Here is a 26,845-nt window from a genome sequence, read left to right as displayed (position 1 = left end):
ATGATTCCAAACGGCTAATTACTAGATTTTGTTTGTATTGTTGTGGAGGGGCGCAAGCCCCTCTTATGTCCAGCTTTGAGGGTTTGTGTAAGCACTTTGTTTTGCTACCACCTATATGGCTAGTTTAGAGTGTTTGTGTAAACACAAACATTGATGGCAAAAGTGAGGACGCAAATTCTGATTGGCCGGAATGAGATGGTGTATGATGAAGTAGAGCGCCCCTCACTTCACACAGATGTGATTTCTATATAGGCCTAAGTATATTGTAGATGTAGAATGTAGAAGTCTCGTTCCACATGGCTCCTGTGTGTTCGTTTGGGTCAGGCGCCATATACAATGCTGAATTTGCTGCCTTCCAGCACAACCATGGCTGAGTCACTCTTCTAAAGGATGTTTTTTTATGCTTTGTTGTGTCATACACTGAAAATAGCCAATCTACAAGCAACATGTCACAACATGTCACAATGTGACATGTCGTGAGTGGCTTCTATTTTCGGTGTGCAACACCAGCGCACCAGACCAGTATGAAAAAAAAACAGGCTTCAGTCCTTGGGAAATTCGAGCGAGACACCACATGTGCCGAGCGGCAAAGATAAAACAGAGGAGAGGATCTCACCTCCCTTGAGGATGTGCCTTATCAAACACCACACCTGATTCCCTGCTCAACTACTCACCCCCTACTCCCTCCCTGCCCCCACTCGGGCTACAGGCAGACGACCCATGATGCTTTGCTGCTGCTGCTGGTGGGGACAGACTGTCAAAGTTGACAGGAGGAGGAGGAGGAGGAGAGCTGGCGCTTCTGGCAGCACGGAAGAGTATACCGTACCGCAAGAAGCCCCACAGTGCACGAGTACTGTATGACACAGCAACACACGCATGTGTGTGCAACGCATGCATGCGCACGCACACACAGACACACACACACACACACACACACACACACACACACATACATGGCATGTATCGATTCAATCAATTTACAATTGTAAATCAACTCACGATACGATTCAAATCACAATACTGGCCACTGGGTTCACATTCACAATACGATTTTTTTCAACACAAATGTATTTTCCAGACAAATTACATTTTCTTTTCTTTTACCTTCCATTTACCTTTAAAAAATGCTGCAATTCCCTGTCTGACAGTAGCATGTCACAATTGTCACATTGGCAGGAGTTATCATTGAAAAGCAAACGGATATCACTAGAACACCTATGACATCCTAATCCAGATGATGGAGTTGGGACACCAAACACACACGTCGTACACAAACACTATGCAAGTGTACGTATGCCAATTCCCGGTCGGAAGCATCTAGAACACGGCGCCACCCACCCATCAATGCAGATCATGCTGGCAGAACATACCCTGGCATGTGCCAGTGTGTCTGACTGGCTGCCAATTAAAATTCTGCGCCAGCCGGTGCCCCTTCAGCAAGTGAGATGACACCTCGCGGGCCCTCAGTCAACAGTGCACACACACACACACACACACACACACACACATACACACACACATACACACACACACACACACACACACACACACACACACACACACACACACACACACACACACACACACACACACACACACACACACACACACACACACACACACACACACACACACACACACACACACACACACACACACACACACACACACACACACACACACACACAGTGTCAGGCTAAAAATAACACCTGCATAACTGTGCTGCTGTCAGGTTGGGGCCCGGCTATATGCTAACTAGCTGAGCTATATTCGAAAACTTCACAGAACACGAGGGACACAGATAGAACCACTTGCGTTGTTGCCCCACATGAAATGGTTTGGTTGCATTCTATGTCTCAAGATGTTTTTGCACATATATCTGGCATTATACAATGTGTTACTGAGAGGTTGCCCAAGGCAAGTCTAGAAGATGCAATCAACTGAGCGTAGGGGGGGGGGCGATATGCTGATAAGTATTGTCGAGACGATACAATATCTCCATGATATGCCTTTTCAGAGATATCGGTATCGTGATACAGTGAATGCACGTTCCGTGATTTGCAGTTCTCTCCCTTAATTTATACTTCTGTTGAAGGACAGTTTTGTTAGCCAAAAATAATTATTATCGTGGTCTAAATGGTCCGTTACTGCTTTTTCTCCTTTTGTTACCATGTAGGTCTGTAGGAGGTTGTACCGTTAAGTAACTTGAAAAATAACCATAAAAACCAACATGATGATAATATCGTGGATCATGATATGGCTTGAGAAAGAATGGAGATATTGTATTTTTCCTTATCGCCCACCCCTAACTGAGGATGAGATGTGGTTTTTATCCCTCCGTCACCCACTCTCTTCTTTCTCAACTGCGCCCCAGGGACTTTTTCTATGTCACCTTGTCTCAGTTTCCTCTCTCTGCTTTGATTTTCCCAACGCCCACGACATTCCCCTGTTCAGCACAGTGGCTCAGTGGCTAGCGCTGTGGCCTCACAGCAAGAGGGTCCCCTCGGTTCAAATCCGACAGCGTGAGTATGTTCTCGTGAGTGTGAGTATGTTCTCCGTGAGTGTGAGTATGTTCTCCCCGTGTTCATTGGTTTCCTCGCACACCAAAAAGACGTGCATGTCAGTGATAGGGTGTTGTTGGAAAGAGCTTTGGATGAATATAGAAATTATGCAGAACATTTACCATTCCTCTACCCCTAGTATAATAAATAATAAAATAATAAATATAATAAAGTCTGATTTTCATCGGTTCTGGAAAAAGTTACACTGACAATTAACACATCTTGCCTGCCCAAAATGTAATTCCTGGAAACGCCACTACTCAGAAATGAGGAGTTTCTGATTCTAACCCAGAGCCTCTGTCTCTTGCCGTGCTCATTTCTCAAACATATGTTGGGGTGACGGGTCGGTGAGTGCTCACCTCTACTACTGATCAGAGCAGGAGGCAGCCTAGCACATCATGCCCCCCCCCTCCCTCACTGGTACGGCTTCATGGACTGTAATCACACTGCCTTGGCAGACAAGAACAGATTCTGAGCTGCGCTACCGAATCTGTCAGCAGGGCCATTCAGAATGTGTATACATTGTTGATAATGAAAACACAGGCGCATCACAGGAAGTGGAGGGCTGAGGCCGAGGGCGGGCCAAACGGGCAACATCCTGTTATACACAGTCTATTGGGGGCCCTCCCCCCAGAGGCAAATTCAAGGAAACAAACAGCAGAGGGCGCTGTAACGCCGTTTTTACTTTGCCGATGGGTTCCCAGTTTGAGCAGGTTCAAACTCCAAGAGCTGATCCAGTGTCTGTTTGAAGGGATAACACATTGTCCAATGATGTTCTCATTGGCTACCAATAACAAGTTCCACGAGTTTAGATTTTTTTGGCGCTGCAGGGCGCTGTTCGCTAACCTATGATCTTCGGGAGACATCGTGACACGTCGATCACATGACCGAAAAAAAAGGAAAAAGCACACAGCTTATAGGAGCCGGTGTAAAATACACCACACAGTGCATTCCAATGGGCTCAACTGCGTGCACCGCTCGTTCTACACCAGAACCTGTACAATACATTATAAATCAAGAAATAAATAAAAAATACTAACATTCCAGCCCTGCGTTTTTTTAATTTGATCCAGCACCCAGCCTATATAGGTACATAGATGTGCGTGTTCTTTTTGGCTGTTTGTTCAGCCTTCTCTACCAAATAATAAATTATAAACATGTCCTCGAGTCCACACCGTCTCAGTGTCGATTGAAGTTCATCTTTGGTAGAGGTCTGGGTTGTATATCTTCAATAGTTGCTCTGTTGTTGAGAAATTGATAATACAAAGTATTCTCCTCACTGACTTACACTGCACGTCGAAACAGGTCTCAAAGCCACAGTTTTGTTTAAATAAATACTCCTGTTGGTTCTACTTTTGTTTAAATAAATACCTTTGTTGATTCTACTATTTGAATAATAAGGAAGATCCGGATGTGGATGCTGGAAAAAAACAGAGTAACTTCAAAACCTATTTCACTGTCCAATCTCAATTGATCGATTGATTTATTGATTCATTGTGCTCGTTCAATGTTGAGAATATTTTGTAATACCAGTTTTTAATCGACAGAGCAAAGTTCAATTGAAGATATCTCGTCAATATTTGGAATTACATCATGCAAGGTAACTATAAACAACCCAAACAACCTAAACTGCACAAATGGGCATAATCTACATCGAACCACATGCCTAGTGAATAACATGATCCGGCCACGATGTAATTGGTACTAAAGACATTAGATCAGCATATTCACAACACACTAGAGCCCCTCTGTAAAGGTGTAACTAAATATTCATGCAAGCCTGGTATATGACGATATCAATGACGACTATACAGTGTCTAATCATGAACGAACCACACGCGCTCAGTTTATCTGCTGAATGCACACAAACCCACGGCATGAATAATGAAAGCCCACTGCTCAATCGTTCCCACACAGAGCAGCTGCACTTGGCCTGTGAGAAAAACCTCGTTATACCCACTATCTAGATGTGAAGGAGAAACACACGGATACACAGCTGCAAATACTGCTCGTTCACAGGACAGAAAATATGAGCGTGCGCGTGCATACGCACACAGACACACAAACACACACACACACACACACACACACACACACTCAGTACAGAGGTGCTGTTCAAGCCAGTCAGTAAGTCTGTTAGGAAGGCAAAACACTTAGCCTAAATAAAGTGGACATGTCTGCCAAATGAAATGGCCCCTTGCTGTTCCACAGTCCTTGCCCGCAGCAGATTCAACAGAAGCAGCAGTCAAGGTGAATTCCCCTGCTTCCATTTCTGAATCACACAACTCTGTCAACGAATCGATTAACCACTTAAGACTTATTCAGAGATTAAAATAGGTTGCATTTTGCATCCCAAAACGCAGTTTATAGTTAAGGGACGCAATAAAACAACGAGTCGACCTCTGCATCCACGGGATGCACTACTGTACTGTTTATTATTCTAGTTTATTTTGCTAGCTTTAGTTATAATACTCATTTATACACATTATAACCATATAAAATGAAATGGTAGTTAAATGCTGCAATTTGTAAAAATGGCAAAATATGACTCCTAACGTCATTGAAGTGGGAGGGACTCATGAAATGTCCCTGGGACTCATCTAAAAGACCATCCCTGCACCCCGGGACTCATTACATTGAAAACCTATTTACCTTCTTGCACAGCGGCGTCGTGGATAAATTGTGAAAATTGCAGATCTACAATTAAGCTCACAATGCATTGTGGTGGTGTGATATTTTGGTGTTTATAATGCATTATATAATGCAATAGTAGTAAGTACTGGTCATAATGCATTATTATAAAGCTCAGTTAGAACAGCACATTAGTTATTAAGTGTCTTTGTTATGCATAATTCATTATAAACACGAGTGGCTTGGAGCATTATAAGTGCATTATATGTTCATGTATACATGTATACATCTTTTGCTTGATTTATGTTTTAACCACTTGAACTGTAGTGTCCTTATTCTGGGCATGTCATAATAGCTGAAAATGGGCTTTCACCTGTAATGCATTGTGAGCGTGTATGCTTGCATGCATGCATGCATGCATGAATGGGGTGGACTCTGTGCTTTACAGTGGAATGTCGTGGGCGTTGGGAAAATCAAAGCAGAGAGAGGAAACGGGGACAAGGTGACATAGAAAAAGTCCCTGGGGCGCAGTTGAGAAAGAAGGGAGTGGGTGACAGAGGGATAAAAACCCACATCTCATCCACATCCTCATTGAGATCAGCGTGTGGATCCATATTACCCTGTGGTGCAGAGAGAAGGCATCGCTGGAGTCACAGACAAGACTTTCTCTCCGCCAGCTATTGCCTCATCATGACACCTGGGCTAAAAATGCAATCAGTATGCTGCAATCTGTTCTTATTATGTGATTATAACACTCATCACACATCAAATCTGTAAAAAATTAAAAAGGGCAGGGAACGAAAAGAAAAGGAAAAAAAGCACAATTGTCCTGCTTGTCAAAACACATGGAAAAAGCCATGAACACTCTATTGTGTCTAGTCTAGTTCAAGCACTCTTTCTTGCTTTCAGCCCCCGCTACAAAACTGTTTTCATTTTCAAGGCCAAACTTAAAAATAATCCAAACAACGTTGACCAGGAAGACCCATCATTATTTCTGAATGACGTCATTTTGTAGTTATTATTAGCTACCCTGTCCAAACAAAGTTGGGCTGTTTGGACGGAGTATGTATAATGACACGACTGCCACGCCTACTCTACCTTTTCCCCCTCTCTTCCTAGTCTGTCATCTGATTATAGGAGTGGAGACAGGGGTGCAAGACAGTGGGCGGAGTCTGTCATCTGATTATAGGAGTGGAGACAGGGGTGCAAGACAGTGGGCGGAGTCTGTCATCTGATTATAGGAGTGGAGACAGGGGTGCAAGTCGGAGGAGACAACGAACATAAATCTATGTTCTAAAACTGCAACTCCATCCTGTCTGTCTACGTGTTTGCACCTGGGTTCAAAGAAACATCTCAACTCTGATTGCAGTTTGAAAACACTCCGCAAATGTATACAAAACGTGTTATAATAATAATCTCTTCTCTCCCTCGGACGTAATAAATGTCAATTTCCACACACATACACACCAATCCACATATCTATGAAGGGAATCGAATGTAGTTCTTAGTCTCTAGTTTACCCCTGATCTCTCCCTTGGGCCACCTCTCCCTTTTCTTTTGCTTTAACAATTATTATATTTTATTTAAACATACATACAAATCTGTTACAAAATATGCTAATAGAAATGGGAGCTATACTTTTCTTACCAGCAGGCATATTCCCAAGCCTCCTGGCGTTCGCTCCATTATTCTGGGAGGCTGGGTGGATGGTATGTGAACACGGAAACACTTATCGCTGGCCTTGCAGGCTAGACTTTCTCATTATCTTTCATGGATGGAAGTTGGAACCTCTGTCCTCACTCGGATCCACCTCACCAATGTACATAATGGCTGTGTGTGCATGTGTGTGCGTGCGTGCATGTGTGTGTGTGTGTGTGTCTGAGTCATCATGCCATTGTCTGAGTCACAGCCAATCTGTCTCTGGCCAACAGCACTGTCAGCCCTCCAGTGCAGTGCAACTGTTGTGCAGAGTCCAAAATTGTATTTCTTTCCAAAGATTGCTTGCATAACTATAGATTTGTAATATCTTTTTTTTTGGGGGGGTTTTCGGGGAAATCCTGTTGTACTTAATTGTCTTGTACTTATCCATTCCATTCTATAACGCTTATTGCTATGGATACCATGTGACCAACCACTGGATTTTCATTTGGAACAGACAGACAGACAGACATACAGACAAAAAATGGACTCCCCAATGGAATGATTTCTCGATTACTACATACGACACAGGAAGTGTCTGGTGTAAAAAAAGACAACTTGTGTCGGTCGGATTCGGAAGAGATAGCGATGACAATTGTGCTGCCCCTTTGCGCTGAGCAGATGGTATAGGGCCCTCAGGTGTATAGGCCATGCTATGCTAATTTACAGTCTAAGTCAATTACATTTAAAAAAAAGATATATATTTTTAAATAAAATAAAAATGTGGTCTGAAAATACAAGCATTGTTGGCGTCTGAAACTGGAGATTGGACACGATAACAGAGAGACAGAGAGAAAGAGAGAGAGAGAGAGATAGATGGAGAAAACTGTGGAAGCGTGAGGATTTGTGGAGAATTTGGATGATCGGGCAGTGGCCGCAGCAGCAGCAGCTGAGCCAACAACTCTTCGGCGGTCTCCTGAGTGTGCGAGATGGCCCAGTTCTGTGGGCTGTGTGTGCACATGAATGAGCCCATTCCAGATTCCACACCCACAATGTTGGCAAGCTGCACCGTGATGTTTACTGAAGGTGCCCTTGCAGAGTGGAGGCCTGTGGGGGTGCCAGTGAGTGGCCACCAACACTGGGAGACTAGAACCATGTTTGATGACCCATTTTGACCTGAGATCAGATTCAAAAAATGTCTTCTACGTCCTGACAGTTTTCTGAAAAAGTTATGTTTCTTTGTCAGTCGTTTTTCAAAAATAGCAGTTGTTTGTTAGTAGACTGTGTTGGTTTTCGAGTCTATGGTTGCCGCATGGCTCACAACCATGGTGGAAAAAAGTACTCCCATTCAGTAAAAGTATCCATACTGCAATGCAGAAATTATTCCGTTACAATTATGAGTCCGGAGTTCAAATTTTACTTAACAGGATTTGTGCCCCAGACCCTCAGACGTCTCCAGACGTCTTCATAATTAGTTACACCCGTAGGAGGCCCATGACGTCTGGGGACGTCTTAATAAATGATATAAAACCGGATCACTAAAACGTATTTTTTGACAGGGCCGTTGCTAGGCAACGCCTTGTGCAGCGCTCTCCGACATGCGCACAGCCGTTCACTTCCTTGTTTACGGCCCGACAAAACTGTCTATTATCTCTGAATCTACGTCGCTCTCCATAGTTTTGATCAGAACGGCGATGTTCCGTTCTTATTTCTGGCTTAATCAAGCATCTCATGGGATATTAACGCTTCTAGAGAGAGAGAGAGAGATCAGACGAGGTAGCACAACGTAGTAATGGAAGATTATACCTCTCGGTTTTGGGGGGAAATGGAAGGCGGTGCTTTTCAGAGTAAAATCTGCCTCATCTGCTGGGCACCTTTATTCTGAAAGATTCCTGTGCAAAAAAGTAAACGTACAGAAGCATTATATTGGTAATAGCAGATCTAGAAGCTCACAGATGTGACACATTGTTAGCTTGTAGATCGGCTATGTTCAAATGGCCAAAATCTATATAGAGCTAAAGTAGTGGATGTATGTTTGGTAATAAGAAATAAAAACAAAGTAACTAGCAACTAAAGTTTTGAAATTGTGGAGTGGAGTACAAATAAAATATTTGCCTCCGAGATGTGGCGGAGTAGAAGCAAAAGTGCTGAAAATGTGAAATACTCAAAGTAAAGTTAAGTACAAATTCCTCAAAATCAAGCACAGTACCCAAGTAAATGTACTTCCCACCACTGGTCACTGGCCATTACATGCAGGTTGCATGGCTGGCAGCTGAGAATTAGCCTGGCTTTGGGCCAGACTCATAGCGTGGATTCACTGACGAGGAAGTCGGAGAATCCACGCTATGATGTCTGCAGGCCAAAGACAGGCTGGCCGAGAATAGCAAGTGCTTCCACTGTAGCTCGCGGGCATGCTGAGTGGGGAGGCTCAGTAGCCATGGGCCTTTTTCTGCCTGCATGCTCACCACGGGTCATTGGGTCAGCCGGCTGCGGGTATCATATGACCCATGTCTCATGACAACCGAAGCCCCCCCCCCCCCCCACCCACCCGCCCTCCTTGTCACTTGACAGCTATGCGCTAAAAATCCCACAGCTAGGCAAAATGGCGAGCGAGCGGACACTGCATGCGAATGGAAGGGGGACGGGCGTAGGAGGAATTGACTATGCAGGATGCAGCACCAACAACGTCATAGTATAGTAGCAGCTCTCTGAGATAGGCATGTCGCAATGATTGCGGACTCGCCTGATTCTTTGAGATAATGGCAATTAGTTTTGCATAATCGCCATAATGATTTCCATGTTGAAAGATTTTAATACATTTTCAAGCGATGGAAGCTTGTAGATCAGCTTATTTTTTTAATACACCGTGAAAGTTGGTATAGCGGTTATTGTCATTTCTTGGTAAGTGATTAGTCATATCTGCCCTGGCCTGTGCAATTGTTTACAAAACCTAGTATCAAATAAATAACGGTAGTGGGTCGCACACACCAAGACTGCAGTTCAACTGCAGGGACAAACGTTTCGGCTGTCCAGCCTTCATCAGTATGTTTACTAAACCTAAAAATAAAAGGCAAACGCAAAAATGTAATGTAATGTGATAAAAAGAAAAAACACAATTAAAGTATTAATCACATTTGTGTGACAATAATCATCAACTAAAATTGACTCAGTTAAGGGACGTGTGTTCCATTTCCTGCTCTGCGGTTTTATTTAACAGTGATAAACAACATTGATTCTCTCCCGAAGGAGGAGAACTGGCAGGTTGGCCATGGTATCATTATCATTCATGATGATGAATTAAATGAAACATGTTGTGTGTGTTTGCTTGATCATTAGATCAATGCTGCGACAACATTGTGTCACCAGCATGGGAGACAGTATATATACAGCCAACAATTGAACAGAAAAGAATGGGGACAAAAACAGCCCCATTCTCTCTCTCTGCCTTCAGCTGCCAGGGGGCACCGCGAGGCTCCCTGCTGCGAGTCGACAATCGACACATCTCAGAAGGGAAGCAAATCTACTTCTTCTTGGGCTCTCATTTCGCTCTGCTCCGTCGCCTCGGCCGACTCCTTCTCTTATCAAAGGCATATTTCAAGTCGCCTGTGGCACTCACTCCGTTCTTTTGGGAGGCTGGGCCGGCTGCTGTGAGAACATGTAGCGTACAGTATAGGAACGCTGTTGCCGGAGAATCCGGGGCGCCTCTTATCAGCGGCCCTGCACGCTTTCTCATTATCTTTCCCGGATGGAACCTCTGTCTTGACTGTGATTCACCTCACCACTGCATGACTGCACAGCTGGCTGCGGCTGTGTGTGTGTGTGTGTGTGTGTGTGTGTGTGTGTGTGTGTGTGTTGGGAGTCCAATTATTCTTTCTTACTGAATATACGGTATGTGTCTTACTGCGTAAATAAGGGAAGACACAGTACGCTTTATGTCAAACTTCAAATGCAATGAACAACTGAAATGGTATAGGGAAGATTACAATACAGACACAACTTAATGAAAAGTCTTAAGTGTTTACTGTACACTGTGACCACAGATATAATGTCTGCGAGTGCTTATGTGCTCACGGTAACCCTGCTGGGGCGCCGAAGAGCCCGGCCTCCACGTTTGATGTTGTTGGGAACATTTCCTCTCTATCTCTCTAGGCCATGTCTAGCATCGCAAAAACAACCGCCTGTCTGCGCCTCCTCCACCGCTGCACATGTGACCTCGGCTTCAACTCGGTTGTAAATCCATAAAGAAATCCCAGTCAAGCCATGAAATATTACTGATGTCTAACCAAGACACTCGCAAAGATGTTCAACCGAGCCGTCATCATTAGCCTCTGCAGAAGGACTCGGCCTCTGACTGTGCAGAATCCATTTTACATTAAAGTAGTATTATGGGCAGAAATAGGGGGGCGGGGGGGGGGTTGGAAGAAAGAATGGATGAAGAGAGTGGAAAAACATGGGGGGGGGGGAAGACAGTGAAAGACGTGAGTGAGAGGGCCGTACAGAAGAGCGGGAGGATGAAGAGAGCCAGCGTGAATGAAAGAGGAAGGTTAAAGTTATATAGAGTTTTCCTAGTCATGAGGCCAAGCTGGTCTGTCAGTACCCATCAGTCCTCCAAAGGCTGAGACATGATAAAACCAGGCTCTCGCCCCCAAGCCTCTGCTAACATTTAGGCAACCGCGCCATTCGCCAACGTGACCTCTGACCTTTCCCTCAGCCACGCGACAGGACAGATGATCCCACGTGGGCCATGGCTTCACTGTGTCGCTTAAGGAAGCGTGCTTTTTGGGGCTCCTCTGTGGGCCAAACTCATTCAATTAGACGGTGTGTGTGTGTGTCATCATTGGATCAATGCTTTTCACAGCTCACCATGCAGGTTGTATGTTTGAGCAAAAAGAAGAAAGATCCCTGCAGTGCATTATAGGCCGCTAAAGTGCCTCGTTTTTTCCAAAAGTCAGTGTCACACATAGTGCCAGGCCTCTAAGGCCCCTTCTCCACCAAAAGAAATAACTAAGAAGAAAAAAATAAGAAGCTGCCAGTTCCATGAAAGAACTGAACTAGAACCAACTTTTGGGGTTCGGAATCTGAACCAATTAATAATCAATGAAAACACTCTGAACCGATTCAATATTAGGCGGGAAAAAGAAACCGAACCGGTTCAACGCCAGTGGAAAAGGGGCCCAACAGTGACATCTCTTCCATGCGTACATTACATTGATCGCACATACGCACGCACACATGCACACCTGCATTGAATTATTCATTATAATGTCTTGTTCAACGACAAGCATGCATGTCGTGACCAAAAGAATCAAGGGATCACCTGCTGGGAATACATTCAGGTTGTAAAAGTCCTTAAAGGGACACTTCACCCTTTTTGCAAAAGAATATATGTTAATGACGTTTAGGAGCTTTAGAACACTTTCCTGGGGGTATTTATGTGTGTAATATGTGGTTTTAGATATTTTAGATTGTAGCAGTGAGCCTGTTGTCTCTGATGTCATGGACACTGGGCTCACTTCCTTCCTGGACTACATGTTGTCTCAGTAAGACAGCTCTCCCCCCTATCCACAAGGAGGAGCAGTGCACCAAAGAATTATGGGAATTGTAGTCCAGGAAGGTAGTGAGACCAGTGTCCATGACATCAGAGACAACAGGCTCACTGCTACAATCTAAAATATCTAAAACCACATATTACACACATAAATACCCCCAGGAAAGTGATCTAAAGCTTCTAAACATCATTAACATATATTTTTTTGCAAAAAGGGTTAAGTGTCCCTTTAATGTGATGCCCTTATGTGTGTAGGAGATTACTAAATATTATTAATACTTGGTTTTAGTGGGGTAAGAACCCCCACGAGAGTGTTGTGAGGATGACAGCCAGGTGATCTCTTTTTTTTATATAGATTTCTCAACATCACGTGAAAATGAAATGTGCATAGAAATTGAACTGTCTCTAATGCACAGCAAACCGCTAAGGACTGTGTGAATAAAAATCAAATCAAACATTTGAGACGAGCATGACAAATACACTTACTTACAAAACAATTTGTCAGTGTATAATTTAACATGATCAAATGGTTATAATGAGGGTGCAAGTTCTGAAAACAAACAGAGGAGGAATATGGGAATACTCAGATAACAGACATGCTGACATGAAGTTTGTCAGATGGTGGGATTTTTTGCTATTGGTAAACTGTGTAGTGTGTAAGCAGGGTGTGCACAGGGATTGACACCAAGTTCTCAGAGACTCTTGCCTGTCGGGCAAGTAAAGGTCATGTTCTACTTGTCCAAAGGCCCACTTGCCCGAAAAGTAAATCATAGGTAAAAATGTAATTACCGTTCAGTTTAACACTTATTTTTTTTTCTTTCTGGGGCTGTGCAATAAAGAATGTCATACCTGAATTTGTATGCCAAAAACCTAGTACATACTACATAGCTATGAATATAACTATGGTTGGGTTCACACAGTTTGTTATTGACAGTGAAAACAACACATTATAATATGTAAACACTAAACAGTGCCCTTCTTTTACATTCCACAGACCAGAAGTGCTCTGGCCACGGTCAGGTGATTAGACAGATATCTCGCGTTGTGTTTATAGACAGTTACGTCGGGCAACCTGAGAGCAAACTCAACCTGCCCAAAAGTTGTATTTACCCGCCAGGGGCAGGTGGGTGACCCTGGCACCCACCTGACACATTGCGTGTACTCTCGACTTGCATGGCCCCAGTAGTAGGTTATAAAAATGTTTTGTTGGCTCATGCCTTTGCGGTCTGCAAGGGCTAGGACTTTTCAATTCCATGTATGTAGTGTGTAGAGTTCAGATGTTAGATGTAGATCCCATCGCCCGAGAGGACACGGTCATCTGCAACATCCAATAACTGGACAGATTTAAATTCATGCATCACTGATTCTGACAAAGGATTCACTTGTGTTGCTCCAAGCTCCCTCTCTCTCCTCGGCTCCTTGACAACATTGTTTTCTTTCCGGTTTTGCACCGATCCAGACATATCGTCAACACAATCACCCATTCACTCTATGCCATGCAGTGGTATAGGCAGCAGGCGGCCTGTGGGCGAGAACTGGCCCGCCGGCCATAATATCTAGTGTTATAATCAATTACACATTAGATGAGATATGGACAGCAATGGCCATTGATGTGTGTGTTGATGTTAGCATGAACACACACACACCGGTTAGCATGAACACACAGTGGTCGGAAAAGTACTCGCAATTTTTACTTCTATAGTCTATAGTTTCAAGTCCTGAAATGTATAAAGAAATCTTTGGAAAAGTTAAGTGGTTTACCGTATGTAATGTATGATTTGTAAGAATAATGCAAAACTACAAAGTAACTAGTAAATAAAGTGTTCAAATAAATAGAAGAAAAGTAGAAGAAAAAGTATTTGATATTCTCTAGTACAAAAAGTAAAAAAAAAAAAAAGTACAGTACTTTCCACCACTGATAATTACACATTAGATAAGATGGCCTCATTGAAACCATATAGTATGAACAAACAGTAATCTGGTTTTCACTGTTAGCTTTCTTCTTTAGACTAATAAAAAAATAATAACAAATGTAACGTTTAAAAAAACAAAACAGTGTTTCACCGTGACTTAAAACAATAAACTGTTTCTCTTTGTTCTAGGAAGAGACCTTGAACAATGAAAGAGCTCTTGTTCAAAAAGGGGTATGACAGCTGACTGACTGTCTCTGGATAAAATGTTCTCTTTGAACTTTGTGATGGAATAATAAATATCCTCCAAGTGCCACATTCAAGGATGGGACCTGCACAAAAGGATTACACAGGCATTCTGCACCTGTAACCCACGCATACACACACACACACACACGATTATACTATGAGAAACATTTTTTTTTTTTTTTTAAGAAAAAAAAGGTACAGAAAGTGTTATGTGGCCACACCCGTCAACCACCACTTCATTAAGTATGCCTGGTTTTCAGGTGGGTGGTGATTCACCTGAACTGAAGCCGCACCCACAGTGGTATTGTATGATAAAGGGGGAGGGGATCGATGATATTGTGATGTCACTAACGTGGTGTACTTCGATTGGGCTTTCATCTCTCAGGAAGAAACCGAAAATACACAGGGAAGGCAAGGCATATTTCAATATTCTAACCACACCTGGGTGTCTATTGGAGTAATGTTAACTCCATAGACACATACAAAACAGAAAAAGTACCACAATCACGGCACTCCATCTTTAACGTTTTGTCTCCCGCCATCCGATTCTCCAGAGCGGTCAGAATGACCCACTGCTCTACGCTGTGAATTCTCTGGACATTGACCTGTGGACCTCAATCGAACCTTACCCGGACTTTGTGCTATAGGGAGCTGGCAGTGTCAAGTGTCCGGTCCGACTGATTCGAACATTTGTGCTCTCGCAAACAGCCACAATAGCCAATAGGTAATGTATAGTATAGTGCAGGGTTTTTGTGGAAGCAGCGTCAGTGACCTGTGCTGCGTTCTGTGTCCAGGGACAGGTTCATGAAGCCGGGTTGGATGGGCGCTGCCACACTGGTTCATTGGCCCAGCTTACATGGTTGGCTGACTTAAACCCTTTCTGGGAATAACATTCACACTTCCACCATCTTGCGGTTCAGTCAACAGCATCAGAGTTCAACACATGAAGAGGGGCATGTATATGTGAGTGTACACACACACACACACACACACACCATCAACATTATGTTGATAATGTAACTTTAGGCCATGGCGTTTAGAGTGTCAGTGTGTCACGAGAAGCCAGTTGTTCACCATAACTGCACCGAAATTATTAATTTTAACCACACGCACACTGTACCGACCGTAATGGAACGAAGGAGGTACCGTAACACATGCATGTACTGTACATATACACTTTGAATCTATTCCTCTTGCACCTTATACCTCTTGGGTATATAACCAAATGGCAGCCACTCAGGACTCAGGAGCTTATGTAAATGGAATTCCTTGGCTTCCCTCCCTCTTCAGCTTTGGAAGTCTAGAGTCTAGACTTCCAAAGTTGAAAGTCATTGCCGGATTTCCACCACAGTTCACATGGACCCGAGAATAACAACACTCAAACAACCAACACTTCACCTGTACACACAGTCACACACCTTTGCATTCCGGTGAGTTGTGCTGGTCTCTGTTGAATCCCTCGTCTCAACTACATCACATTTGACAAGTGATGCTTGCTTGGTCGGGTGATAAATAAAAATGGCCCTGCCCTGTCTGCGACCCCATATTCAATACCCTTGTGAATTGCTCCTGTATAAAGTGCTCTAATGGCACAGAGGAAATCATGACCGAGTTTAGCAGTTTACAGTTGGCTGCCACTACACCTCACAGCACACAGAGGCTTTCGGTGATGTTGGCCTTTCCTGCATGAAGGCAAAAAGAGAAACGTAATGTGTGCAATGCACGGACATATCCAATTCCCCATCTTCACCAGCGGAGAAGGGAAGAGGCACTGTTCCCGCCAAAGACTCAGGCCGTATGCAAATCGAAGCTGGGCTGAGACCACTAAACAAACAGCCAAATATTGACTCCCAAAGCAAGGCAGCAGTTTGTGTACACACTACACACACACACACCCCTGATGAGAAATTGTGACCAAACACATTGAGACCTCTTCTTAGCCCCTGCGCCATCATTCCTCTCTTAGCTGCTCTAGAATTTCTGTATTTTTAACTTCACTACAGCCTACATAACAGTAAGAGAATGGCAGATAACATGATGGGAGCATGATTTACAGTCATAGTCGGAAGACAGCTTTGAAACTCGCAGCAGTCCTTGGTCAGGTAAAGGCCTATAAACTACAACATGGCGTCACGCCGCGGTGGTAAGCGACTCACCCGACCGCTCACCCAAACACGTCTCTCTGTAGGCCTAGTCATACTCCAGTTTGAGGTGATAGCTTATCACATTCACAGCGGTGTAGTTTTCTAAAGGTTAGAAAACTGCCAACTCTCTCTATTTCCAGCCACCTGCGCACCTCTCCACATCTGCACTCCCCCCTCCCATGAGTGCTTATGGGAATCCTAATGAAAATCCAGCACATCTATAATTGAATAGGTATGTCTTGAGTCCTGACAAGAGTCAACTCAAGCAGGGAACATGATAAACGTGCCTTGCCTCCTATTTCCGCAAAACCCATCGATCAAGCGCGCATCACCGAGACGACTGGGGGTCTGGGGGCATGGGCCGTTCCAGCTCAACGACAGCCAATCAGTGAGAAAAGAGCAAGGGAGAGTCAGGGTTTGGACTGATGAAAGAGAGAGAGAGAAGTTACGGGTTAAGGTCAGTGGTGGAAACGGTACTCAAATGTTTTACTTAAGTAAAGTGTCGACACTCAAGTACTCCGTTCCAAGTAAAAGTCTGGAATTCAAAATATACTTGAGTAAAAGTGCAAAGGTATTGTTATCAAAATGTACTTAAAGTACCAAAAATAAAAGTTCTCATTGTGCAGAGTGTCCCGCTTCAAGTTTTGAAATGTATAAAAATCTTTTGAAAATAGCATATCTAGAAGCTCACAATGCGTCGCATCATACAGTACGTGTTTAAATACAATTGCTGTCTGTACATGACTGACACAAGACAAGTCTTGGAGCCTGTGTGAGAGGAAATAAATAAAAGCTAATTATAAGTTTTAACTCCACGTCACAAAGTGGCAAGAGTCTGAAGCCAACAACCAGAGTGCACCACGCCCATCTCTGCTCCTCTGTTATTGACGGTAACGCCGACTGGTCATCAGGGTTGGATGAGCAACGCAAGTTGAGACGCCTGCTTACCACCGACGGCCGTGCATACTGCATATAGTCACACCGGACAACTACAACAGAGTTCTACCGCACGTGTGTGTGTGTGTGTGTGTGTGTGTGTGTGTGTGTGTGCGTGTGTGTGTGCGAGAGAGAGAGTGTGGGGGGAGGTTTGAATTGATAGGGCATACGTTTTTTGCTTAACTTTGTATATTCAAATCTAGTGTACGAGTGCAGCTGCAGTGGATTACTATAAAAGTGCTCCTAGGGCTGGCCTGGCCATATAATGATATTATATTGATCGAGACATCAGACTATAGATCTGGGATTAGCAACAATCTATGGATTGTGATGGCATAAGTGTACTGGTTTTAATCAGCCAATCAACAATCAGAATCAACTTTACAAGTACACTTAACAAGTACACAACAGTAACACTGCATCCTATATTAAATATATGCATTTATTTGTTTAATAATTCATATAATGACAATACAATATCAAGGTTATTTGGAGGAAGATATCTGGATATTTGATCGCCCCGCCCTATAGGTGACCCTCTGCATCTTCAAATGGCTTCGTGGATAGAACTGAACATGGCTAAATGTAATGTTTATAGCAGGCACATTAAAATGCAAACACACAGTCACACACAGTACCTATGGCCACGATTGCATAGGACACAGTATATCCCCAGTGCTTGGGGTAGTCTTGAACCTGCATTGTGGTGCGGGACGTATCAGACTTCATTACTATTCAAACGTACACATGACACCAGGGGAGTGACACACACGCACACACACACACACACGCACGCACGCACGCAGTCCCTACCTGACCCCACCCAATTGTGTCCCTCTGTTCGGCTCTCTGTGAATAGGTGAGGGCACCCATGCGAGTCCACAGAGCTCCATTTCCCTAATACCTGCCTATGTATGTACTGATTGACTAATCCTGAGGGCCTTCCCTGTCCAGTTTAAAATACAAACAGGGAACAGGGAAGGGCTTACCAAGGGAGAGTGGGCCATTTACAAATGTTAGTTAACAATTGACATTCTATACAAGCCTTAGTGCTAGCATTTAAGTCGTGTTTTTTGTTTTGTTTGTCTGTCTGTCTGTCTGTCTGTCGTACCATAGCCTACCTATCTGATGAGAGGGAAACCTGGCTATTACCTATCTCTCTCACGGCGGTCTACAAAAGTCTGGGGCTCTCAAAGCAGTACAGACATGGTTTCAGAAAAGAACAAAAACATTTCTACCCTAAAGCCTAGGACAGACTATGTGCAGTGACGTGGGGCTTTGCTGTTGACCTTCACCATAGGGAATAGGCACAGTTTTGTTGAATAAAATTCAGCTTGGCTCGATGTTCCAACAGCAGGACAATAATTTCTAAAACGAATCAGACACGGATGTAGCACTGTGAGCACAGAAAAAGAAACACGCCCAAAGTCGCTTATAATAAGCAGAGCTGGCAACGCTCGCTGACTAGCAGCAGGGTTGTTTCATCATTGCGAAAAGGGCCTGCAGTGCTGTCACACTATCCATGGGATACAGACCAAGGGAGCATAATAGCAAGTGATAGGGAGGAATACAGAGCCAAACTATCACTGGCTTTAAAATGAGAGAGAGGGTGAGAGAGCAAGATGCCGATGGAGAGAAGAATGATGAGGGGTAAGCCAAGCTCCTGTAGCCTCCGTGAGGCCTAAGGAGGTTCTTGTGGAGCCCCCTCCTCTCATGAGGCTTCCATGCCTTGTGTCCTGTTAACGGTTACAGAGACACCCAGTGAGACCTGTCTTATTTCAGCGGTGTCGTCACTATCAACAACCCACTCTGAGACTTGGCTAAGAACCGGTAGGGCAGGCAAAAGCCTGCAACATGGCAACAGGGGAATGAAAGAACGGAGGTGAAATGAGAGCTTTGTGATATATACTAGTAAGAACTGAGAACAATATATGCATTTGTGCCACGTACAGTAGGTCATATATTCATATTTAAAATGCATTTCTCTTTCTTTCTTTAAAAAAACTACATTCCATCAAATGATGTCAATGTTTGAAAATTAAACTAAACCCTGGAGACATAAGACGACAACACACATCTTGAGTTTCACCTGATATTTATTGGACTGTTGGATGCATTACCTACTCTGTGATACAATTTTGGCGTGTCTTCTGTGGGCCCTGTAAATCACAACGTTGGCAGCATCAGATTTCACATGCTGCATGGCAAAACTTTTTCCCCCTTTTTTTTTTTAACCACGAGACTACGGAGACACGGATCAAGTATCACAATAATATTGTTGTCAGGTGCACTCCAACGGAAGGAGAGAGGCTGGCAGCAGCCAACAGTATGAGGAAATTGGATAAAGCCAGACTGAATCAATAAACAATCTAATTTGAGTGAGACATAACATTAACATCAGAGTGAGGTTCAACAAGTTGGTCTGCGCGTTACGGGGACAGCTGTGTGACACAGACCATGGTAGCGTTGCGGGGCTTAAACGTCAACGACTAAAGGGTGACTGTGACAGTGAAAGCAGACAAAGTCATGGTGGTGGTGGTGGTGGAGAGACACAAGGCACACCAGTCAGGCACGCTGAACCAAGTGGCAGGCCAGCTCAGGCCCGGGACAGAGGCAGCATTATAGAGCTCTGGGCCTTGCCAGGAGGGAGGAACAATGGCTCCTGTGTGTGGGAGCCTCTGGAGCATCCTAACAGCTGGGAGATAGTAGAGCCACAGACAGACAGACAGGGCCCTTAAACTGGCACACACACAGAACACACGCATACAGTCTCTCTCCGTCTCTCCGTCCCTCTGTCTCTCTCCGTCTCTCTCTCTCGCCTGCCTCACACCCACCTCCTCCCTTTCATGCCAGGCATGCAGCAGCCTCTCATTTTACTCTTTCTGCACACTCGTTTGACTTTATCCTCACTGACTCGGCTCTAGTATTCTCTGCTCGGCTAAAATCTCAAGAAGAGATGGAGTAGGGGGCTAAGAAAGAGAGAACGAGAGAGAGAGAGAGAGAGAGAGAGAGAGAGAGAGAGAGAGAGAGAGAGAGAGACAGAGACGGAGACGGAGACGGAGAGACAGAGAAAGAGTTTTAGCTAGCTTGAAAAAAGATTCGACGGACTGGCAGAGGATCAGAGCAAAGTCAACAAATAGGAGAGGTCCAGAAGGCCTGTGGGAGGAACGCCAAAGCTCTTCTATCTGAAGAGCAGGGGAAAAGGAAAACGGCACACTGTAGTGAAATGTCATCCTTCACAACACGGAGCTCAGAAACAGCATCAGATAAAGAAAAGGCTGCGAACAAAACAACATGTCAGGTTGTATTTGTGGAAAACTCACCATTAGCCCAGGTTTGGCAGCGTAAACCAAAGCCTCGACGTGAATGTAAACAACAACGAGATAGAAATATGTAGATTTAGGGCAATAATACCACCGGACGCCGCATACCGCGGTTGTGGAATGCAAATATATGTCGAGTTCATATCAAAGATTATTATTTACCGGTAATTATTTTCTCATTCAAAACACATTTTTGGGGATATATGCGATACAACCATACAGCTGGTAAACATTCACCGCAATAACAACAAATCACACCCATGTGAACTGAGTGGTGCAACTCCCCTCTCCCCCTGCCTCTCTCTCTCTCCCTGCTCTCTCTGTAATTAGCAGGCAACAGTGCAACACTATCTCTCTCTCTCCGTTTCTGGCACAACAGCACCACTTTTGCCCCTACTGGTACTCTAAACATAGTCACAACTCACATAGGACAGACATTGCTGTTCCTTGGAGTGGTTGCACCACTCAAAAATCCATACTGCCCCAGCAGCCCTATGGACCTTTCTAAATACTTTGTCTGGCTGTGCTACATGTTTTCAAGTGTGCTGGATAAAGGATTACTGCATAATATAATGTGTGCATGTGCATATATTACACACACACACACACACACACACACACACATTCTAAGAGATAAAGGAAAACCCAACCACAAAAGTGTACCCTTCAAAGATAACAAGGCCAGCGGCTGAAGAGACCACAGCAAGCTGAGGTTGATGCTCCTCTGTGTGCAAACTGTGCATCTCGACTTAAATGTAATCACCGTATCCTATAGATAACAGTGCTATAGCTATGGGGATAGACACCAGGTTATTATCTCTGCAAGGCAAGTGATTAAGTGCACGGCAGCCAGTCACTCTGTATAAATATAAAAGCACACCCGTGCAGTGAAGTGAGGGGCGCTCTGATCATCATTGTATTCCCCCGGATACGATATTTTCCCGACCAATCACAACACTTGTTTCATTCGCGGAGAATGTAAACTGATTTGTAAAGTATCAACGTCATTTCCTTGGGCGATAGCCTACTTCCGCTAAAATCCTGCAACTTCCAATGATAGTCTTTTCAGCGTAGGTCTTGCCCAGGGTGATATCAACATGACATCCATTCGAAAGCCAAATTGACAGATGAGCCAATTCAGTATTAATTAATTCATTGAAAACATCAAACATGTTCAAAAGAATAGTGCCAATTATAGTGCTCTGATTCTCATCTAATCATGCAAGGCAGGCTGAGGTGGCTTTTTCTGGATAAAATAAAGTATGTGCGCGTGTCACGTGTGTATACTTTAGTCTACAACTTGGCCCAAATATTTCTAAGAATGACTGATTTGTCTCAATATTATAACAGTGTCTGAACATATAAATAATACATTGCAAGACACACAAAAACCACATATCCATGGATTCTAAATCTCAAAACAGAGTTGTATTTGGGACAAGAATAACAAAAGTGCAGCTATCGGTGCATCTAGAGACCAGGCTGGCTCCTACACTGTAGTGGCTAGACAGTCCTAAAGTGGGGCTGTTTAACAATGTCCCAAAATGTCAGTGAATCTCTAGAGAACACTAATATGTCCTGTTTTTCCAACGCCCCAAAATAGTCCAGTTGTGTGGTTTCTGAGAGAGCACAGCAGTCTTAATTCTTATAAGAATTATTCTATTATCCCTATTATGCAGTGGGTAGCCTGGCCCAGCCAGCGTGATTTCTGGTCTAGAGGGACGGGTGACGCCGGGATCGGTCCCCTTTTTTCTTGCGACAACAAAAAGCCAGCGCTCTCCGAAGCAACGCAGTGGCAGGGGCGAATAAAGTGTTAACACTTTGTAGACAAAGGTCCTTTTGCGTTTGTCGGATATTTGCTCAACTCCCCAAAATGAATTAGTTTATGAAACTTTCTGCCTGGATTGGCAGCAGCGACTAACCTGACTCCGCCAGATGGGGCAGCAGAGAGTACACTGGGTTTCCCCCCCTCCTCTGCTGCTCTATCTGGCGCAGTCAGGTTAAGCAGTGACGCCTTGTTCTAATTTAATAGAAAGTGAGTCAGCTGAGGTCGTTCGGGCATCTGGCTAGGACCTCCCTAGGGTCCCTCCCTAGGGAGGTCCTCGACGCACGTCCCACTGGGAGGAGACCCCGGGGGCAGACCAAGACGCAGTTGGAGGAAACACATCGACTCACTGGCCTTGGAACGTCTCGGAAACCCCCAGGAGGAAGTCACTAATGTTGCTCTGGAGAGGGAAGTCTGGAGCACTCTGGTGGAGCTGTTGCCCCCGCGACACGACTACGGATAAGCGGTTGAAGATGGATTGATGGATGGATGAACCGATCTGAATTCCTTAAGCTTTATAGACTGTAAATCCTCAAAGCGTAGCGAGAGTATTGATTCTGCTGAAGCAGGCAAGCAGCAATGCTCCATATGGTGTGTGTGCGCCACTTCTTATTTACTAATCTACTGAGAAGAGCTGCGGATAGGCTGGCATATAAAACACATGGGATAATGCATTCAGCATCAACGATGGCTTGGATGTAGCATTCCCGACACAAGCTGCTCAACTCTAACATCCATTTCACAACAGATAACAAGAAGTAAACCTTCACTTAAAGCTAAACAAGATAATTGATCCGTTTAGTTTCCCATGCCTCTTACAAAAGGATCTTGTGTTATTGCAACCATAGTTATGTTAACTACATTTCATATTATAGGCAATATATCCCATCTACAGTAGCACAGTGCCATTACCATCATTTCAAGCGTCATGTACAGTACAAGCTTTTACCCGATTGGATGCCGGCTTTGATGAGGAGAATCACTGTCTGCGAAGCATTAGACTTCAATTTTGAAATTTACTTTTCGTGCTACATCTGGAGAAGGATACTATGAATAATTGGTTTCCAATTTCACTAAAGCGTGATTTGTACTACTAGACTGATGGTTACCATCCCCCATGAAACCAAGCTAGTTGGAATACGACCCCAGACCCTAGCTTCAATGCATTCTTCGTGGGAAAATTAAACCACGGCATGGCATTGGCATTGAGATCCTGTGTTTGAGTAGAACAACCAATGCCAAACTCTTCTCTGGTTCTGAATCATCAACATATCTTTCTGGGGCATTGCAAAGATTTGATTGACATTTGATCAATTCAAATTGTAACTGAACAAATTAGCTAAGGCTGCAATACACGCGCAGATAGACTGCTACATTATCTAGCTGGATATGAAATAGTCACATGACTTTTTTCCATTGCGGTCCTGTAGACTTGGTTGGAAGCCTAGCTGTGGTGTAGCTTGTAAACTACTCAAAGCACCTAAATCAACACAATCATATTCCACAGATCACACATTACAAAAAACCGACCCTCTAATATAACTTGCAATGCACACTCTCTGGTATGGTAAATTGGAGCCAATTTATATGTATGTTTCTCAAAACTACTCACAGCATTAACACATTCTTCTCCACTTTCCACGGATTCTTCTAAACTTTAGATGGAGAACGATGGAATAAAATACCCCCAAAAAGTTAAATATATAGTCATACTGTTTAGATTACAAAGAAAAAGTAGTCTACTTCTCCCTAACCTGCTTCTTAAATTGGACACAGTGTACACACACTACAGCCCTGGCTGTTGCTCCACATGATAATCTTCCATGCAGCAGCAGAAGGTAAATACAGTGCTCGTGCTGCAAGCTGAGATAATGCAGTATGCAGATGTGCAGTTTCAATCACCTCATCAGTCAATTGGGGTCCACGTTGTCATGACAGCAATCAAGCAATTAGTCCAAATTAAGCAAACCCCATTCCGCATGTCACCTGTGTGTGTGTGTGTGTGTGTGTGTGTGTGTGTGTGTTACGGTTAGTCTACTCATGGCCAGACAGTGTTGAATTACCACTAACGGTATAGACAGACAGCTAGATGGATTTTGAGAAGTGTAAAACGTTTCGATAAGAACGAACATGTAGACAACTAGACAGACAGTATGGCTAGCGATGGCAAACGCGGAGGAATTTTATGGGGTAGTTTATAAAATCATCTCGATTCCTACTGTACTTACATAACACGAAATTCATTATGGAAATTACCTGAGTGAGATGTTTGTTCAGCTCCTCCTTATTTTCTTGCCATTCTTATTGTGGTAGAGAGCATGCCACCGTGTCCAAAAATGTAGTAAATATCCAGCTTCGGTCCATTATAATAACAGTACAGTCAGCCACCGACGAGCTCGGTGAAATGAGTGCTGAGTGGGGTCTTGGAGAGGCAGTAGTGGGGAGGAGAGGAAGAGAGGGATCAAGGCACTGTGTTGGTTTTCCAAAGGGATCCACGCCACTGATGTTTTGCGATCTGGGCTGGAAACCCGCTCCGGTCAAGGCGGCGACGGGTTTAATAACAAGCCGATGCGACAGTTCTCCCCGCACGCAGGGAAGCCGTAGTTTTCCGCTGCAGCAGCCGACGCGCGTTCAAAATTGCACGCAATAAAATGTACCTATTGTGCGCTGTGATAATGGTACGTACCACTCTATTCTATTGTTGGGGCGCGAGAGAGCGTCCCGTCACTCCGCGCAACCACTGTGTTGGCTGCCACGTTTTGAGAGAGAAACAAGCAACCAGCGTCCAGCTCTATTAAAACTAGACCAAAATAAGCGAGCCCTTGGCCCCTTGAGGATCTTAGCCGATCTACAAGCTCACAAGTCACAACCGGCGTTGTGAGCTTGTAGATCTGCTATTTAAAAAAATACAATTCTAAAAGATTTAGGAACAATTTCAATATTTTTGAAACATTTTAATACAAATATTGTAGGCCTCCGAGGTCCATATACAAATACATATTAATCTGGGAGTCCTTGACTTGAAAATGTTTTTATTTATTTAATTTAATTTGTAAAACAACATTAGGAAGCCCCAAAAAACCACAAGCAACTTTACAGAAAAAGACGCCCAAAGTCGCTTATAATAAGCAGACATGGCAACACTATACGTGCAACGCGAAAATGTGCACACGTTGGTTTGATTGACCAGTTTAAGGAAAAAGTACTCGAATGTTTTACTTGAGTAAAAATATCATTCATTCATTATAGTAGTTGATTGATTGATTGATTTATTGATTGATTGATTGATTGATTGAAACTTTTATTAAGAGTATGCAGAATGGGTACATTTCAAACAAAAGCAATAAAAAAAACTGTTACTAGTCTGTGGACGACACCATGATAAAGCATTACACTTGGTGGTAAATGAAAAAATTATGCATTTATATAGTGCCTTGCTTTACAGAGATTGTGCATTACATTCACTCATTCACACACAAGGCAGTGAAGGCACAGAGGAAGAACGGGTGGGGAGGGGTCAACATATGGAATGTCAGAACAGGTCAGCTCCATATATGGAGATCTAAGGGTTTGATGTTTAAGGTCAAATGTAGAGTTGCTGGCCGGCTCCATATATGCAGAACCAGGGGATGATCCAGTGATTCCAGTCTTCTCCATGTATGGCTTTCCAGGGTTTGATGAGGTCAGTGTCATGATCTCCATAGGGTGGTGTGACGTGTCACGAGGCGTGATGTCACGAGAGGCGTGACCATATATGGAGGTGTGATGTCACGACCTCTACCTCTACCTCTACCTCGGGAGAACGGTTCTCGAGTTACGTGGATTTCAGACAGAGATAGAAATTCCATTAAATGGGGGTCTGTAGACTAATATGAATCTCAAACTGGGGGTCCTTGAAATTAAACTGGTTGAGATTGAGAATCACTGCTACTGCTAGAGCCGTAAACATCTTCTCTTATGGAAGGTCCGACTCCTTGGCATATCTCTTCAAATGGGGCTCCTCAGTGTTCATTTAAAAATGTGGGGTCCTTGAGATGAAAAAGTTTGGGAACCACTGTCCACTGCATTAGATAATAAGGG

General features: G+C 43.9%; 1 protein-coding gene across 1 annotated transcript in view; it reads right to left on the bottom strand.

Moving 5' to 3' along the window:
- wasf1 (WASP family member 1) overlaps positions 1–25,501 on the bottom strand; it is an 89,904-nt gene extending 64,403 nt beyond the window's left edge. The window contains 2 exon segments of the mRNA XM_080791125.1: positions 8,637–8,722; positions 25,022–25,501. The gene's annotated coding sequence lies outside the window, so the exon portion shown is untranslated.
- Between the last annotated feature and the right edge of the window lie 1,344 nt (positions 25,502–26,845).

The sequence above is a fragment of the Protomyctophum bolini genome, assembly GCF_963924005.1.
Source record: "Protomyctophum bolini genome assembly, chromosome: 19".
In the NCBI taxonomy this organism is placed as follows: domain Eukaryota; kingdom Metazoa; phylum Chordata; class Actinopteri; order Myctophiformes; family Myctophidae; genus Protomyctophum; species Protomyctophum bolini.
The sequence above is the reverse complement of the archived record's forward strand: the minus strand, read 5'-3'. Positions and strand labels throughout refer to the sequence as shown.